At 35.1% G+C, this 14,959-nt stretch overlaps 1 pseudogene across 1 annotated transcript; it reads left to right on the top strand.

The window, feature by feature from the left end:
• Positions 1 to 1,061: 1,061 nt before the first annotated feature.
• LOC104725371 (ABC transporter B family member 14-like) lies at positions 1,062 to 8,179 on the top strand (annotated as a pseudogene). The gene is made up of 9 exons (XR_015570454.1): positions 1,062 to 1,728; positions 1,826 to 1,880; positions 1,982 to 2,157; positions 2,229 to 2,424; positions 4,322 to 4,581; positions 4,657 to 5,197; positions 5,279 to 6,061; positions 6,137 to 6,370; positions 6,455 to 8,179. The product of XR_015570454.1 is annotated as an ABC transporter B family member 14-like (transcript).
• The last annotated feature ends 6,780 nt before the right edge of the window (positions 8,180 to 14,959 follow it).

Here is a 14,959-nt window from a genome sequence, read left to right as displayed (position 1 = left end):
AAACAAAAAAATAATAACATAAGAACAACACAAACTATATAAACTTAGATGATTAAATTTGTAAACTACAAAAAATACACCACAAAATAAAACTACAGTAATATATCTCCCATAACAATTAATAGGAGAGAAAAAAAACATAGCATATAGTAGAATTAAGAAAATTTTACGATTGAATTTACCCGACTTAAATGTAAATAATTGTAATAACAAATACTACAGAGTAACAAACCTTTGTAGGGTTTTTTCAGTCTATTTCTATATATTAACATTGTGTAAACCATAATTTTCATGATTAATATAATTCAAAAAAATTAAAAATCATAATTTTAACATTAAATGTATTTCAAAATGTATAGAATAACATCCCGCGGTTTCCTGCGGGTCTAAGCTAGTATAATTAATAGTGATATTAGTTAAATCAGAAGCAAGAACCGTATACACGTTTTCTATGACTACATTTTCTGAAATTTAATTATCTAACTGTAAACGTACCTTATTCCTTAAATGATTGAAAAAGCCAATCAATCAGAGTTTGATTTTCGATTTAATGTCTAAAACTCACAAAAATTGTTTCTGTGAAGAAGTCTAGTCTTTTGTAAGGTAGATGTGCGAAAGATTATTTAATTATTTCCAGAACATTATTTATCTGCAATTACCAACGTCGATCGATGTTAGAGGTGCTCACGTGGAGCTGAACCATGCATAAATGAAAACAAGTTACACATGTAAACAAAAGAAGAACTATATATACTCACATATTTGTTTTAAAGAAGCTTCGTTTTAAAAATACTCGTGAGTTGTGTTCAAAAGAAACTTAAAACTATAAACATACATTACGTACTATTTAGTCTGAAACTCTTATAACTGCATAATATATAAATGTATACAGTGACTAAAAATAGATAAAGACGAACTCGTTATGGTCCACTTACGGCCGGGGCGGACCTGGCTTTTACTGAGTTGTCAAAAAATTAGTTAGAAAGATGGTGATATTAAATGAGCGAGAGGGAAATGAACTTTGTCTATATTTCCTATGCATGATACCTTTTTTCCCACTTGCCATGTTGGGATAAGCTCGAAGAAAATGATAGCTTAAGCAAGAAATCATCTTTATCCTACCGAGTAGTGGTTCCTTAAAGGATTAAGATTAGCTTGTGTTTAGGAGTTATCTAAACATAATACTATTTGTGTTAGGATTAGTTTCTATATATATAGAGTTGTCCATGTGTGATAAACCTATGAGTTTGAGATATTAAGATTGAGAGATTGTGAGAGAGAGCTTAAAGTTTTAAGTTAATAAGATAGTTATTCTTAAACCAATCTGTTGTTCTTAAATCTTTCTTCTTAAACACTAGATGCCAAACACCCTAAATCCCCACTCTACTCATCTACGCTCTCAAGTATTAATTTCTCTGTTTTTAGTCACTGTGTCAGTGTTCAGGGAAAATGGATAACATAGAACCACAACCACCCTCTAATGGAAATATCCAGGCTGAGCCAGAAACAAAGATGGACGAGAAGAAAAAGATGAAGAAGGAATCAGTTTCATTGATGGGTTTGTTTGGTGCAGCAGATCATGTTGATTGCTTTCTGATGTTCCTAGGCGGTTTAGGCAATTGTATTCATGGCGGTACGCTTCCGTTCTTCTTCGTGTTCTTCGGTGGAATGCTAGATTCTCTTCGAAATCTTTATAAAGATCCTAAAGCCATATCTTCCCACGTTGAGGTTTCTTCAGAAACCGCCAACTAAGATTCTCTCTTTCTCTTCCTCTTGATCTTTCTGGTAATTAGTTCCTAATACTAATTTTGTTATTTGTTTCAAGAATGCTCTCTACTTGGTCTACCTAGGATTGGTCAATTTGGTATCAGCCTGGATCGGTACGTGTCTAGCAACATTGATCTGTTATTTTAATATATATATAGTACTAAGAACGCTTTTCATGTTTTAAAGTTGAAATGGTTTATTGGCAATTTGACAGGTGTTGCTTGTTGGATGCAAACAAGGGAAAGACAAACACGGCCATTGCGTATAAGTTATCTCAAATCAATCCTAGCAAAAGATATTACTTTCTTCGATACACAAACTAGAGATTCAAACTTCATTTTCCACATCTCAAGCGACGCAATTTTGGTTCAAGATGCAATTGGCGATAAAGTAACCCTTTCTAATTAATTATAAGGACGAAACAAAAACTTTGAAACTTGATGAAATGTTTTGTTTTTCAGACCGGCCATGTTTTGCGGTACTTATGTCAGTTCCTTGCGGGATTTGTCATCGGTTTTTTGTCGGTATGGCAGCTAACGTTGCTCACATTAGGAGTGGTTCCATTGATAGCAGTTGCAGTAGGAGGCTATAGTCATCTCTACAATCTCAGAGAAGAGTGAAGCTGCTTATGCTAATGCAGCAAAAGTCGCAGAAGAGGTTTGTTTTAGAAATTAATATATGTGTTTACATGTGAAAAAGTGTTTCACAAAAAAAAGAAAAGAAAATTGACCATAAAAACATGAAATTTTTTTAATACATATCTTAATTTTAGTAGGAATACGAAATCTATACTAAATTTTTTATATATTGCACAAAATGACTATTTTGTCTTTAATTAAAAATTAATTTAAAATTTTAAAATAAAATATAATATAACTAAATTAATTCATTTGACAAAATTATTTCTAAAAACATTTTGAAACTAGATATTCATAATTTTGTTAATTGTTTTTAGAAAATGATAAATTAATTTATTATATATAATATTAATCAATAACTAAAAGATTAAAACTCAGATAAAATAAATAAAATATGCCCTTAAGTATTAATTAAAATATCTTGTACTATTTATAATTTAATTTAAAAATTTATAATATAAAAATAAAATAACATTAATTACAATTATTCTTTTAAGAATTATGTTTAGTAAAATTTCAGATAATATTAGTTTTCAAAATATATACAATTCACTAATAATTCTTTAGTTTTTTCATTCAATAATTTTTTTTAAATAATAAATATAGATTTCGATATATAAAATATTTTACTGAAAATTCGAATTATAAGTTACACAATTTTAATTTATTTTAAAAATTATTAAGTTTAATAAAATTCAAATATTGTGAGCTTTTAGAAAATAAATCAACAGTTCAAAAAAATAGACTGTGTAACAAATCAATTAATAGAAAAAGAATTCAGCTTTTTAAATATAAGTCAACAAAGAAAAACATAAATCAGCAGAAATAAAATATAAGTCGATAGTTCAAAAAGTCAAAAATATTAATAAGTCAACGTAAAATTAAATAAGTCTACTAAGACAAAATAAATCGACGAGAACAAAATATAAGTCAATAAATAAAACAAATAATTCAACATCATCAAAAGTCGACGATGTAAAAAATAATTAAAAAATGAAAGAATTTTAAAAAAAATCGAAGGAAAAATAAATAAGACGACAGAAATTAAACTTAAATCAACCATTCAAAATATCAATCTTATTAATAAATCAATGTAAAATGTAATAAGTCAACAATAAATAAATAAATAAACATAAGAAAATATAAATCGATGAACAAAAAAATAAGTCAATAGTTAAAAAAAATTGACTATGTTATAAATCCACTAACCATAACATAAATCAAATGTTTTAATATAAGTCGATGACAAAGATAATTAAGTCAACAGAAGTAAAAAAAACGATTGTTCAAAAAGTTGACATTATATAAAAATTAACATTAATTAAAATAAGTCTAAAACATTGATATATATATATATATATATATATATATATTGTAAATTGTATAATCTTGAATTATTTATTTTTAAATAAATTTAAATCTAAATAATCTCAAAAAAAATATTTAAATTCTTTTTCTTTATTCAAAATTTTAAGACCAAAAATTGATTCATGTAATCATTATTTAAAATACAATAAATATATTCTTGTTATAATTTATTTTTATTAATAATTTATTCCATATTTACCAATTTTAAAAAGTAATTTATTTTTAAATTTGAACTATTTTACAATTTAGAATTAGTTTTTCTTGTTTTTAATAAATAATTTTTAATAAAATGGTATATCTGTCAATTTTCATTTCAAAATGTGTAGTTTTCAAATAACTATAATATTGAGTGTAATTTTCAAATTTCTATAAAAATTTAGTATATTCTTAAAAATGTCCCTAAAACATTTTAAAGGCAAACGCCAAACTAACAACATAATTTGTATGATATGCTACAAAATGGGAAATCAAAGCAAAAACATAGATAAAATATTAGGATCTATTTTTATTTAATTAGTTTTTTAACATAATTCTCTATTCATTATCAGGTTATGTCACAGGTGGGAACAGTGTATGCATTTGTAGGTGAAGAGAAAGCTGTAAAATCTTACTCAAAGTCTCTCAAGGAAGCTTTAAAACTCAGTAAAAGGAGCGGTATTGCTAAAGGTTTAGGAATTGGATTAACATTTAGCATCTTGTTTTGTGCTTGGGCATTGCTTTTTTGGTATGCAAGTATTCTTGTACGCTACGGCAAAACCAACGGTGCAAAAGCCTTCACAACGATCCTCAATGTCATTTATAGTGGATTGTAAGTAAATATCCAAAAATTTCTCTTGATATATCATCAAATTGCATCATACAAATCATTATCTTACATTTTCAGCGCCTTGGGTAGTGTCGTGCCTAGCTTATCCGCAATTTCGAAAGGCAGAGTTGCTGCTGCAAATATTTTTAAAATGATAGGAAACAACAATCTTGAAAGTTCTGAGAGATTAGACAATGGAACATCATTGGAAAATGTAGCTGGGAGGATTGAGTTTCATCAAGTCTCTTTCGCATATCCTTCTAGAACAAGCATGGTTTTTGAGAATCTTAGTGTCACAATACATTCAGGCAAGACTTTTGCATTTGTCGGTCCAAGTGGTTCAGGGAAAAGCACAATCATATCATTGGTGCAACGGTTCTATGAACCTAGCTCAGGGGAGATTCTCTTGGATGGAAATGACATCAAGAGCCTAAAGCTTAAATGGTAGAGAGAACATATGGGATTAGTGAGTCAAGAACCGGCATTATTCGCCACAACCATAGCTTCAAACATTCTTCTCGGTAAAGAGAACGCAAGTATGGTTCAGATCATAGAAGCTGCTAAAGCAGCCAACGCAGATTCTTTCATTAAATCATTACCCAATGGTTACAATACTCAAGTAAATTATTTGGTTTTTCATAATCATATATCTTCTCATATTTCTTCTTTATTTAATTATTGGTCAAATCATTCGATATAGGTTGGAGAAGGAGGAACTCAACTCTCAGGAGGACAAAAACAGAGGATTGCAATTGCTCGAGCAGTTATAAGAAATCCAAAGATATTACTTTTAGATGAAGCAACAAGCGCTCTTGATGTCGGATCAGAGAAGATTGTTCAGCAAGCACTTGACACTGTCATGGAAAAAGAACTACAATCGTCATTGCACATAGATTATCCACCATTAGAAATGTTGACAAGATTGTTGTATTGAGAAATGGTCAGATTATGGAAACCGGTAGCCACTCAGAACTTATATCAATAGGAGGAGATTACGCAACTCTTGTGAATTGCCAAGAGACAGAACCTCAAGAAAACTCGAGATCAATTATGTCTGAAACTTGTAAAACACAAGCTGGATCTTCTAGTTCAAGAAGAGTTTCTAGCTCAAGGAGGACTTCAAGCTTCAGGGAAGACCAAGATAAGACTGAAAAAAATTCAAATGGGGGAGATTTAAGCTCGTCTTCAGTGATATGGGAACTTATAAAGCTGAATGCTCCAGAATGGCTTTATGCATTACTTGGCTCAGTCGGTGCAGTTCTTGCTGGATCACAACCGGCACTATTCTCGATGGGGGTTGCTTATGTGTTAATCACGTTTTCTTCGCCTTCTCCTAGTCTGATCAAGCGACAAGTCGAAAAGGTAATTGTTATCTTTGTTGGAGCTGGAGTCATAACAACTCCTATATATCTCCTCCAACATTACTTCTATACACTTATGGGAGAGCGTCTTACTTCACGAGTTCGCTTATCCTTGTTTTCAGGTAAAAATAAACATTTTAAACATCTTGAGTTTCGTTTAATGCTTTAATATTTATATATCTTTACAACAATTTCAGCTATCCTTTCGAATGAAATCGGGTGGTTTGTAGAAAATAACACTGGATCACTCATTTCAATCTTATCTGCTGATGCAACCTTGGTTAGGAGTGCTATAGCGGATCGCCTCTCAACAATAGTTCAGAACATATCTCTTACAGTCACATCCTTAGGACTTGCCTTTTTCTACTGTTGGCGTGTTGCAGCCGTAGTAACTGCTTGTTTCCCTCTTATCATTACAGCTTCTCTTACAGAGGTAACTCAAAACCAAAGATCCTCTCTCAACTATATTTTTAATTTTGAAACCGAATAAGGTTAAATGCTCTATGATATTTCACAACAATTGTTTCTAAAAGGCTTTGGAGGAGATTACACAAGGGCTTACTCTAGGGAAACTTCAAAGGCGCGTGAAGCCATTGTGAATATAAGAACTGTAGCTGCGTTTTGTGCTGAAAAGCAAATCTCAGAACAGTTTACTTGCGAGCTAACTAAACCCACCAAGAATGCCTTACTCAAAGGTCATATCTCTGGATTTGGATACGGTTTATCTCAATGTCTCGCCTACTGTTCCTACGCACTTGGTCTCTGGTACATTTCAGTTTTGATTCAGCGTAAGGAGACAAACTTTGAGGATAGTATCAAATCTTTCATGGTATTGCTCGTTACAGCTTACTAGGTAGGAGAAACGCTTGCGTTAACCCCATATATCGTGAAGGGCACTCAAGCACTCGGTTCTGTTTTTAGGGTACTACATAGAGCGAGTGAAATACCTCCGGACCAGCCTAACTTAAGATTGGTCACTCAGGTCGAAGAAGATATAGAGTTAAGAGCCGTGAGCTTTGCCTATCCCACGAGACCCGAAATCACCATTTTCCAAAATCTTAATCTCCGGGTTTCAGCTGGGAAAACTCTTGCGGTCGTGGGAACTAGTGGTTCAGGAAAAAGCACAGTGATCGGACTGATCAAGAGATTCTACGATACGACCAACGGAAAAATCTGTATCGATGGGCAAGATATAAAAACTATAAACCTACGTAGCTTACGTAACAAGCTAGCATTAGTCCAGCAAGAACCGGCTCTGTTTTCAACAACCATATACGAAAACATCAAGTATGGGAACGAGAACGCGTCGGAGGCAGAAATCATGGAAGCCGCAAAAGCTGCAAATGCCCACGAGTTCATAATCATGATGAAAGAAGGGTACAAGAGACACGTGGGTGATAGGGGAGTGCAGTTATCAGGTGGTCAGAAACAAAGAGTGGCTATCGCGAGGGCAGTTTTAAAGGATCCTTCAGTGCTTCTTCTTGATGAAGCAACAAGTGCTTTGGACACGAGCTCGGAGAAACTGGTCCAAGAGGCACTAGACAGGCTGATGAAGGGACGAACCACGGTGTTAGTGGCTCACAGGCTCTCAACCATAAGGAAAGCAGACATGATTGCTGTGTTACATAAGGGAGGAGTTGTGGAGAAGGGAAGTCATAGAGAGCTTGTTTCCAAATCTGATGGGGTTTATAAGCAATTGACGAGTCTTCAAGAAGTGGTGTGAGTGATCATCAAATACAAAAAAAAAAGGTTTGTTTGCAAAATAGTAAATTTTCAAAACTAAATTGGAATTTTAGTACATTTACTATTTATAATTGAGAAATAGATAGTTTTTACTATTTGTGTAATAGAAGAGATGTGAAATAGATGAGAAAGTGGGGTATAGTGTAGTAGTGTGAAATTACAAAAGATAGTTGCACAAAGGACATTCGTACAACACATTTACAATATAGAATTACACATATATAAATATTTTTATTTCATTCATATTTAACCTATTATATATCAGCTGTAAGATAAAAACATGTAGAATAACGAATATATAAGTACACAAAATGAAATGTACGGGTTAAACTTGTGTATTATTAGTTATTTGATCGGTACACATTATAAAAAAATAATATGTACAGACATCTGTATATTTAATAAGGTATACAGATACAAAATTTATAAAAAAATTTAACATTATCAAACAAAATCAACACACAAAATACACATCAAATTTTAAAGAAAAAAACAAAGATTTTATGTATCTGAAAAAAAATTAAGAAAAAAACTATTGAATATTAATGTAGTTATTTGATTCAAGGGGTAATCTAATAAAGAAATATATATATATATATATATATATAACTTCAATGGTACACTTGTAAATAAAATGATTTGTAGAGGATTAAAAAGTAATTCAAATAGTAGTAAATAGTAAAAGCGTGTGTTTTGCTAATTTTAAATAGTGAATGTACTAATTCTCTAATTAAGTTTAAAAAATGTACTAAAACTCTAATTTTCTCAAAAAAAATATGATTTTTGTTTTTTATGTCTAGCGTCAATTATTGATTGACTTGAATAACATAACGTCGGTCGGTTTTCAAACTGACGTAACAAGCTTCGACGTTAATTTTTTTTTTGCTAACCCAAGTGATGATATGTTTAACGTCTGAAATTCAGCGCTTGTTTTTATAATGTTTACGTCATTTATATTAACCAACGCAATGTGCTTGTAACACCCGTCCCGCCTTATCGGCCAAGACAATGTGTTATTCAAATGGTTCCGCCAAAAAGCTTTTTTCTTAAAAACAAAGCTCTTCATTCATAAAACTTGATCCACACCTGAGAAAAAAAGATAAAAGGGTGAACACAATGACGACATTTTAATCACATTCAACAATTAGTGCATACCATAAATCAGACTCCACATTTTTGGCATACATCCAACAAGCATAACGGTTTCACATAATACTCAACCTAGCATATTCATAATATTACTTAAACCATATTTAAAATACCACATACTCATCGATACACACATTTATCAACAATATCGCTAAACCGAAATCTCATCAGCTTAGCATGACACAAAACAAATCCCATGTTCGTTCAATCGCCAGGTACGAAACAAATCTTATGTACGCCCAATTACCAGGTACGAACCAATCTCAGGTCCGCCCATCACGAGGCACAAAACCAATCTCAGGTTTGCCCATCACGAGAAGCAAAACAAATATCATGTTCGCGTCCCCAACACATAATCTCATTTCATATCATCGTTAAACAATTATCATGTTACACATCAACTCATCCTATCATGCATCATATCATCATACCATGTCATCATATATTATAATCATATCACGCAATATCAAACAATAGACATATCCAATCACATGGTTTCCAAGCCTATAAAAGCAATTCATGAAAATATGCTTAGAAAGTAACCATTGTGTTTCCGCGATTACCACCCTCACCTTTGCCAATTAAATTATGAAAATCAATTCTCATTCCTTTTAATGTCAGACCCAAGATTCATGAGACGAAATCCCTCTGAAGGAATTAAAAGACAGAGCCATACATTCTCCCATTGGCGTTAACACTTCTTCTTCAACAGTATTACCCTCGAGAACTTCCACTTCATAACCATTGAACACTGTTAACACTCTCAGTTCTCTGTTGGGACATTTGTGATCCCTAGAATACGGTCCATCACACTTAAAACAGAGTACTTTCCTCCTTCTTTCATCTAACTCAGCATTGGTATTATGCTTCCTTGGCCTTAGATCGCCTCTGTTTATTTGTTTGGTAATCCCTTGTGATGAATCTGTAGAGATAGTCTTCGTTTTCCAATTATTAGTGGTGTAATGAGTATTTCCGTTATGATCTGAACCAAGAGTGCCTTTATTATCCTTATCTACTAACAACAGCTCTTTCTGTACCACCCTTCTTATTATGCTAGATTCCATTGCTCTTGCCTCTACTACCATTTCAGGCAAGTTTCTTGGCTTCTGCATATGCACTAATTCTTGCATCTCCGGAGTAAGACCGTTGAGGAAGATACCTTCTAGCTTTTGATCGTCCAACCCAGTTACTTGGGAAGATAAATCTTCAAAACGTTGAACATAGTCAGCTATAGACCCAGTTTGTCTGATGCAAAAGAGGCTTTAACTTGGTCCTCTTAACTTTAAATTACCAAACCGTAGCAACAAACTCTTCTTAAACTGATCCCAATTCGCAAAATCTTTATGTTCACCTCCCAATTGTACCTCCAATCTCATGTATCGTCGCTTTATCGGATAAATTTGCTATCACCAAGTCCAGCTTCTATTTAATCTCCAAGAACTGTTGATCTTGTGCATCGATCCGCGAATCCAAACGAGATTCAACACGGCGAACCATCGAATTCATCTCCACCAAACGCTTGAAACACTCCATCGCAGACTCTTCGACTTGCTCTGTGGTTGCTGCCTCCTTAATCAGCGTTAAGGTTTTCTCCATCACCATCTTCGATCTTCAATTGCTCGGTCTTCAACAAAAATCCCCAAAACGCGAAACCCTAACTTTGCGATGAATTTGATCTCGCACCAATTGATAAGAAAGAACTCGTATACTCTTTATTATCGATAAGAACTGATACAATCTTTACTCGTAACCGTAAGAGTATCTAGACACAGCTAGACATTACTCTTATCCGCAGAAATCACATATGACTCTCTGTTCTCTAACAAACAACATGCCCCTTTACAAATGACAACGAAAAGTATTTATACAACCAGCTGCACATGTGCTTCTCTAGCTTCTGCTTCCGTATCACGTGCTCTTCTTCTTGTATAGACATTATACGGCTTATCAATGATAGGACTATACATCCATTCAGCAATGGTGAGAGAAGTGTGCCTAAAGACCCTAAATACAATGACCATAGATTTTTGTAGTTAGGGGGGTGTATTGAAACCATGATTTTGGAGAATTTTATGGGATTTAGAAAATTTAGAATTCTGATAGATTTTAGGGAAGTTGATATGATTTATGGTGAAATTCTTTCAAATCTCACCTAAAACCATGAAATTTGGATTTCTGTATTTTTAACTAAACAAATCCTCTCAAATCCTCCAGAATCCCTAAAAATTATTAAAATCCAAATCCACAAACTGTTTTGAATAACTGTGGATTTTAAGGTAGATTTTTAAATCATCAATTCAATAACAGTGGATTTCAGAAGACTTTTTTAAATCCATGATTGAATAACATAGGATTTGTAAATTTTACACAAATCACTTGAAATGTCAAGTTGAATACACCCCCTTAGTCTTCATGAATCCTACAATAAATGTTTTAAACCTGAGTACACATTAAGCATATATTTACCTTGCAAGTTGCAACATTCAAACCTATCATCAAACTAATGATCCAAAATTCCTCATTCCATGAAGAAAAAAAAAATGTTGTGTTTCTTCAATCTTTTAATAAAATATATGAGGAAGCTAAGAGCAAGATGTTTCCATCTTTTTTATGAATTGACATTGTCTAATCAAGAGCAAATCGATCAACCAATTAATCTTCTCTTAAACTCAGGTAAATCCATGAATTCATCTTTGCCAGTACCTTTATACCAGTTCTTCTACTTCGAAACTCAATATGAAACCAATCGTAATTTCTCCTATTCCGCATATTGATCAATTTTTAAACATTTTTTTTTGGTCAACCATTAATTTTTAAACATCTATCAACAAAAAGGATCGATGCTTTCAAACACTGAGATTTGAAATTCCCGCATCAAACTATAATGATTCTCCTTCAAAATTTCCGATAACCTAACAGCGAATATCTCCTATCATGTTCCAAGTTAGAATCAATACCTGAGTTGGTGGATTCGATGAGCTAGGACGTTCGTTCGTCTCGATCCGTTACAGAGAACATCGATTTTAGATATGCTTCTCCGCCCCTGAGCTTGAATGAGGAAAGATAATGAAATCAAAGAGATCGGAACTCTACAGCGACGTCAATGGAAAAGATCAGGAAGTACAATCGGAAACGCATAAATTGGTTTGTTGGTCGTGTAACATGCATGCATTTTCTATGGCCAATTCCTACTCAACCATAGGGACCAATAGTATATTTGATTTCCATTTAAAACTGACATGCATGTACTCAATTTTCATGATCGAGAACCATTTTTTTTTTTAAGAAAATGTTACTGTCTTGCAAACACATTACTAATGTCGTACATATGAAAAGATTGTTACTGCTGACGTGGCAAGGGCGATTCTAAAGGCGATTAGGATTTTTTTCCGTGACGGCCAAGGATGCCGCCATTAGGGTCTCCTCCGGTGGATATTGGGACTGATCTCGCATCGGAGGGTGGGTCTGATAGTCGTCTCGAGGTGGGGCTTGATGGTAGTGCACGGAGGCCAAGTGAGATTCCGATTCCGCAAGTGGGATCTACGCACGACTCTGTTTTCAATGTGTTGGTGAATGAGGGTGATGCACCGGCAAAGAAGTCTTTTCTCATGGTGGCTAAAAAACATGTGTTTACAAAACATAAGTTTGTGGTGGAACGGGTAGATGGGCAGGAGAGGGTTATTGTCCCTAAAGAGGTGTTAATGGGGTCGAAGCCTCTATGGGAAGATTTCTTGATCGGGAAATTTCTTAATGATAAAGCTCCTCATGTTGGAAAAGTTCATATGATTCTTCATAAGATATGGAGGTTGGGGGACAAGTCCACAATGATTGATGTTATTGTCATCAATGACACAACACTCAAGTTTCGTGTTAAAAACGAAAACAATGCGGCGTAGGGTTTTGAATCGGGGTATGTGGAATATCATGGGAATTCCGATGATTGTTAGTAAATGGTCTCTGTTTGCAGAGGAAGTGCAGCTGGCTATGACGTCTGTTCAGCTATGGGTCACGTTAAAGGATGTTCCCCCATCAATGTTCACATAAAGGGGACTGGAGTTCTTAGCAAGTGGAGTGGGGAAGCCAGTTCGTCTCCATCCAAAAACAGAAGCCTGTGAACGTTTTGACGAAGCTCAAATTCTAGTTGAAGCTGATCTCACTAAGGTTTTACCAAGAGAGTTCGTAATTAGAGGTGAAGAGGAAGGAGAGTTGGATGCGGTTATTCACTATTTTTACCCTTGGCTTCCACCAAGGTGCACTGGTTGTAATAAGTGGGGCCACTTAAGAGACTCATGTCTAATGGAGAGTACTTCAAAGGATTCGGTTCCTGAGGAGCAAGACTTACCGATCACTCTGGTGACTGATGGGAAGGCTTTAGAGGGAGCACAGACTGCAGAAACAGGGGAAGGTTCACCTACGGTGGCTACTGTCTCTGCTGACGCGGGTTTGGCAGCGATTTCACCGGGGGATGCAGATGGTTGGAGCACCCCTCAGAAGAAGAGCCGCATCCCCAGTAAGGGAACTAACTCTACAGTGGCTGATGGTTCTACACTCTCGAATTCTTACTCTGTTCTGAGTGAAAATGAGGATATGGGGGAGGGAGATGTGGAGGTAACGAATGTGGCAGAGACGCATCTTGTAGAGCATACGAAGGTGGTTGCTTCTCGAGGAAGTTTACTGGACAAACCGACGACATATCCATTGATGCGCCCATATCTTCCTCAAGATTCTAAAACAGCTCACAAAACGGTCACTATTTCTTCTACTCGTGGAGCGGGTATGAAGAACTGCAAACGTCGTTAATCATGTCAGGTTTCTTTTGGAATGTCTGCGGCTTAAACAGATCAAAAAACATTCCGTTATAAAGAAATGGGTGGAGGAGAATAAGTCGAAGTTTGGGTGCTTGATAGAAACTCGAGTACGAGAGAGGAAAGTTCCACTGGTGGTATCTAAAGTTTTTAATGATTGGTCGGTTATTACAAATTATGAGTATAATCACCGGGGTCGAATTTGGCTAGTATGGGGACTTGATGTCCTTCTCACTCTTTTTTACCAGAGTGCACAGATGATAACTTGTTCAATCCAGCTGCCTGATCAGGGAGTGGATTTCTTTTTTTCTTTTATTTATGGTAATAACACGACAACAGAGAGACGGGAGTTGTGGTCGGAGCTTCCTGATCATGCAGATAGCTCGATCATTAATGGTCAGCCGTGGATGATAATGGGGGATTTTAACGAAACTCTGGACTTGTCAGAGCATTCACACCTGGACGGTCAGCCTATGGCCATGGCAGGTATGAGGGATTTTCAAAGTATCGTGAACTATTTTTCGCTCTCCGATTTAGCAGCTCATGGCCCATTTTTTACTTGGAGTAATAAAAGGGTGACTGATCTTATCTCTAAGAAACTGGATCGAGTTATGGTGAATACTCGTTGGTTGCATTCTTTTCCGACATCATACAATGTTTTTGAGGCAGGTGGTTGCTCAGATCATTTGTGGTGTCGGATAGATCTCACGGCAGGTGGGGGTAATCCATGTTCTCGTCGGAAGCCTTTTAAGTTTGTTAATGTTATTACGAGTTTACCGGATTTTAAACCATTTGTCAGTAACGCTTGGCAAACAACTGAGCCGCTGCATATGTCCACGTCTACGCTATATCGGTTCACTAAGAAGTTGAAAGCTTTGAAGGTGGGATTGCGGCAGTTGGCTAAGAACAGATTGGGTGACTTGGTCAGGAAAGCAAAGGAGGCTTATGAGGATTTATGTCAGAAACAGGAGAAGACACTATTGTTCCCGACGTCGCATGCGATGGATGCAGAAAATATGGCTTATGAACGGTGGGAGCTTGTGGCTAATTTGGAGGAGAAATACCTTAAGCAGAGATCAAAGCTGCACTGGTGGCAGGTTGGGGATAAAAACAACAAAACTTTCCATAGGGTTGTGCTTCAACGTGCGGCAAAAAATTATATTAGGGAGATCCAGAGACCAGATGGCTCTGTCAGTAAGGATCCGGATGAGATAAAACTTGAAGCAGAGAGATTTTTTAGAGAGTTCCTGCAGGTTGTTCCTGGTGACTATGAGGAGGTTTCAGTTGATGTCGTGCAGGGTTTGATGTTGTATCGCTGCTCCG

This window comes from Camelina sativa, chromosome 11 (assembly GCF_030686135.1).
Source record: "Camelina sativa cultivar CO46 ecotype springtype chromosome 11, ASM3068613v1".
NCBI lineage: Eukaryota > Viridiplantae > Streptophyta > Magnoliopsida > Brassicales > Brassicaceae > Camelina > Camelina sativa.
Note: the sequence above shows the minus strand (reverse complement) of the source record. Positions and strands in the feature narration are given on the sequence as shown.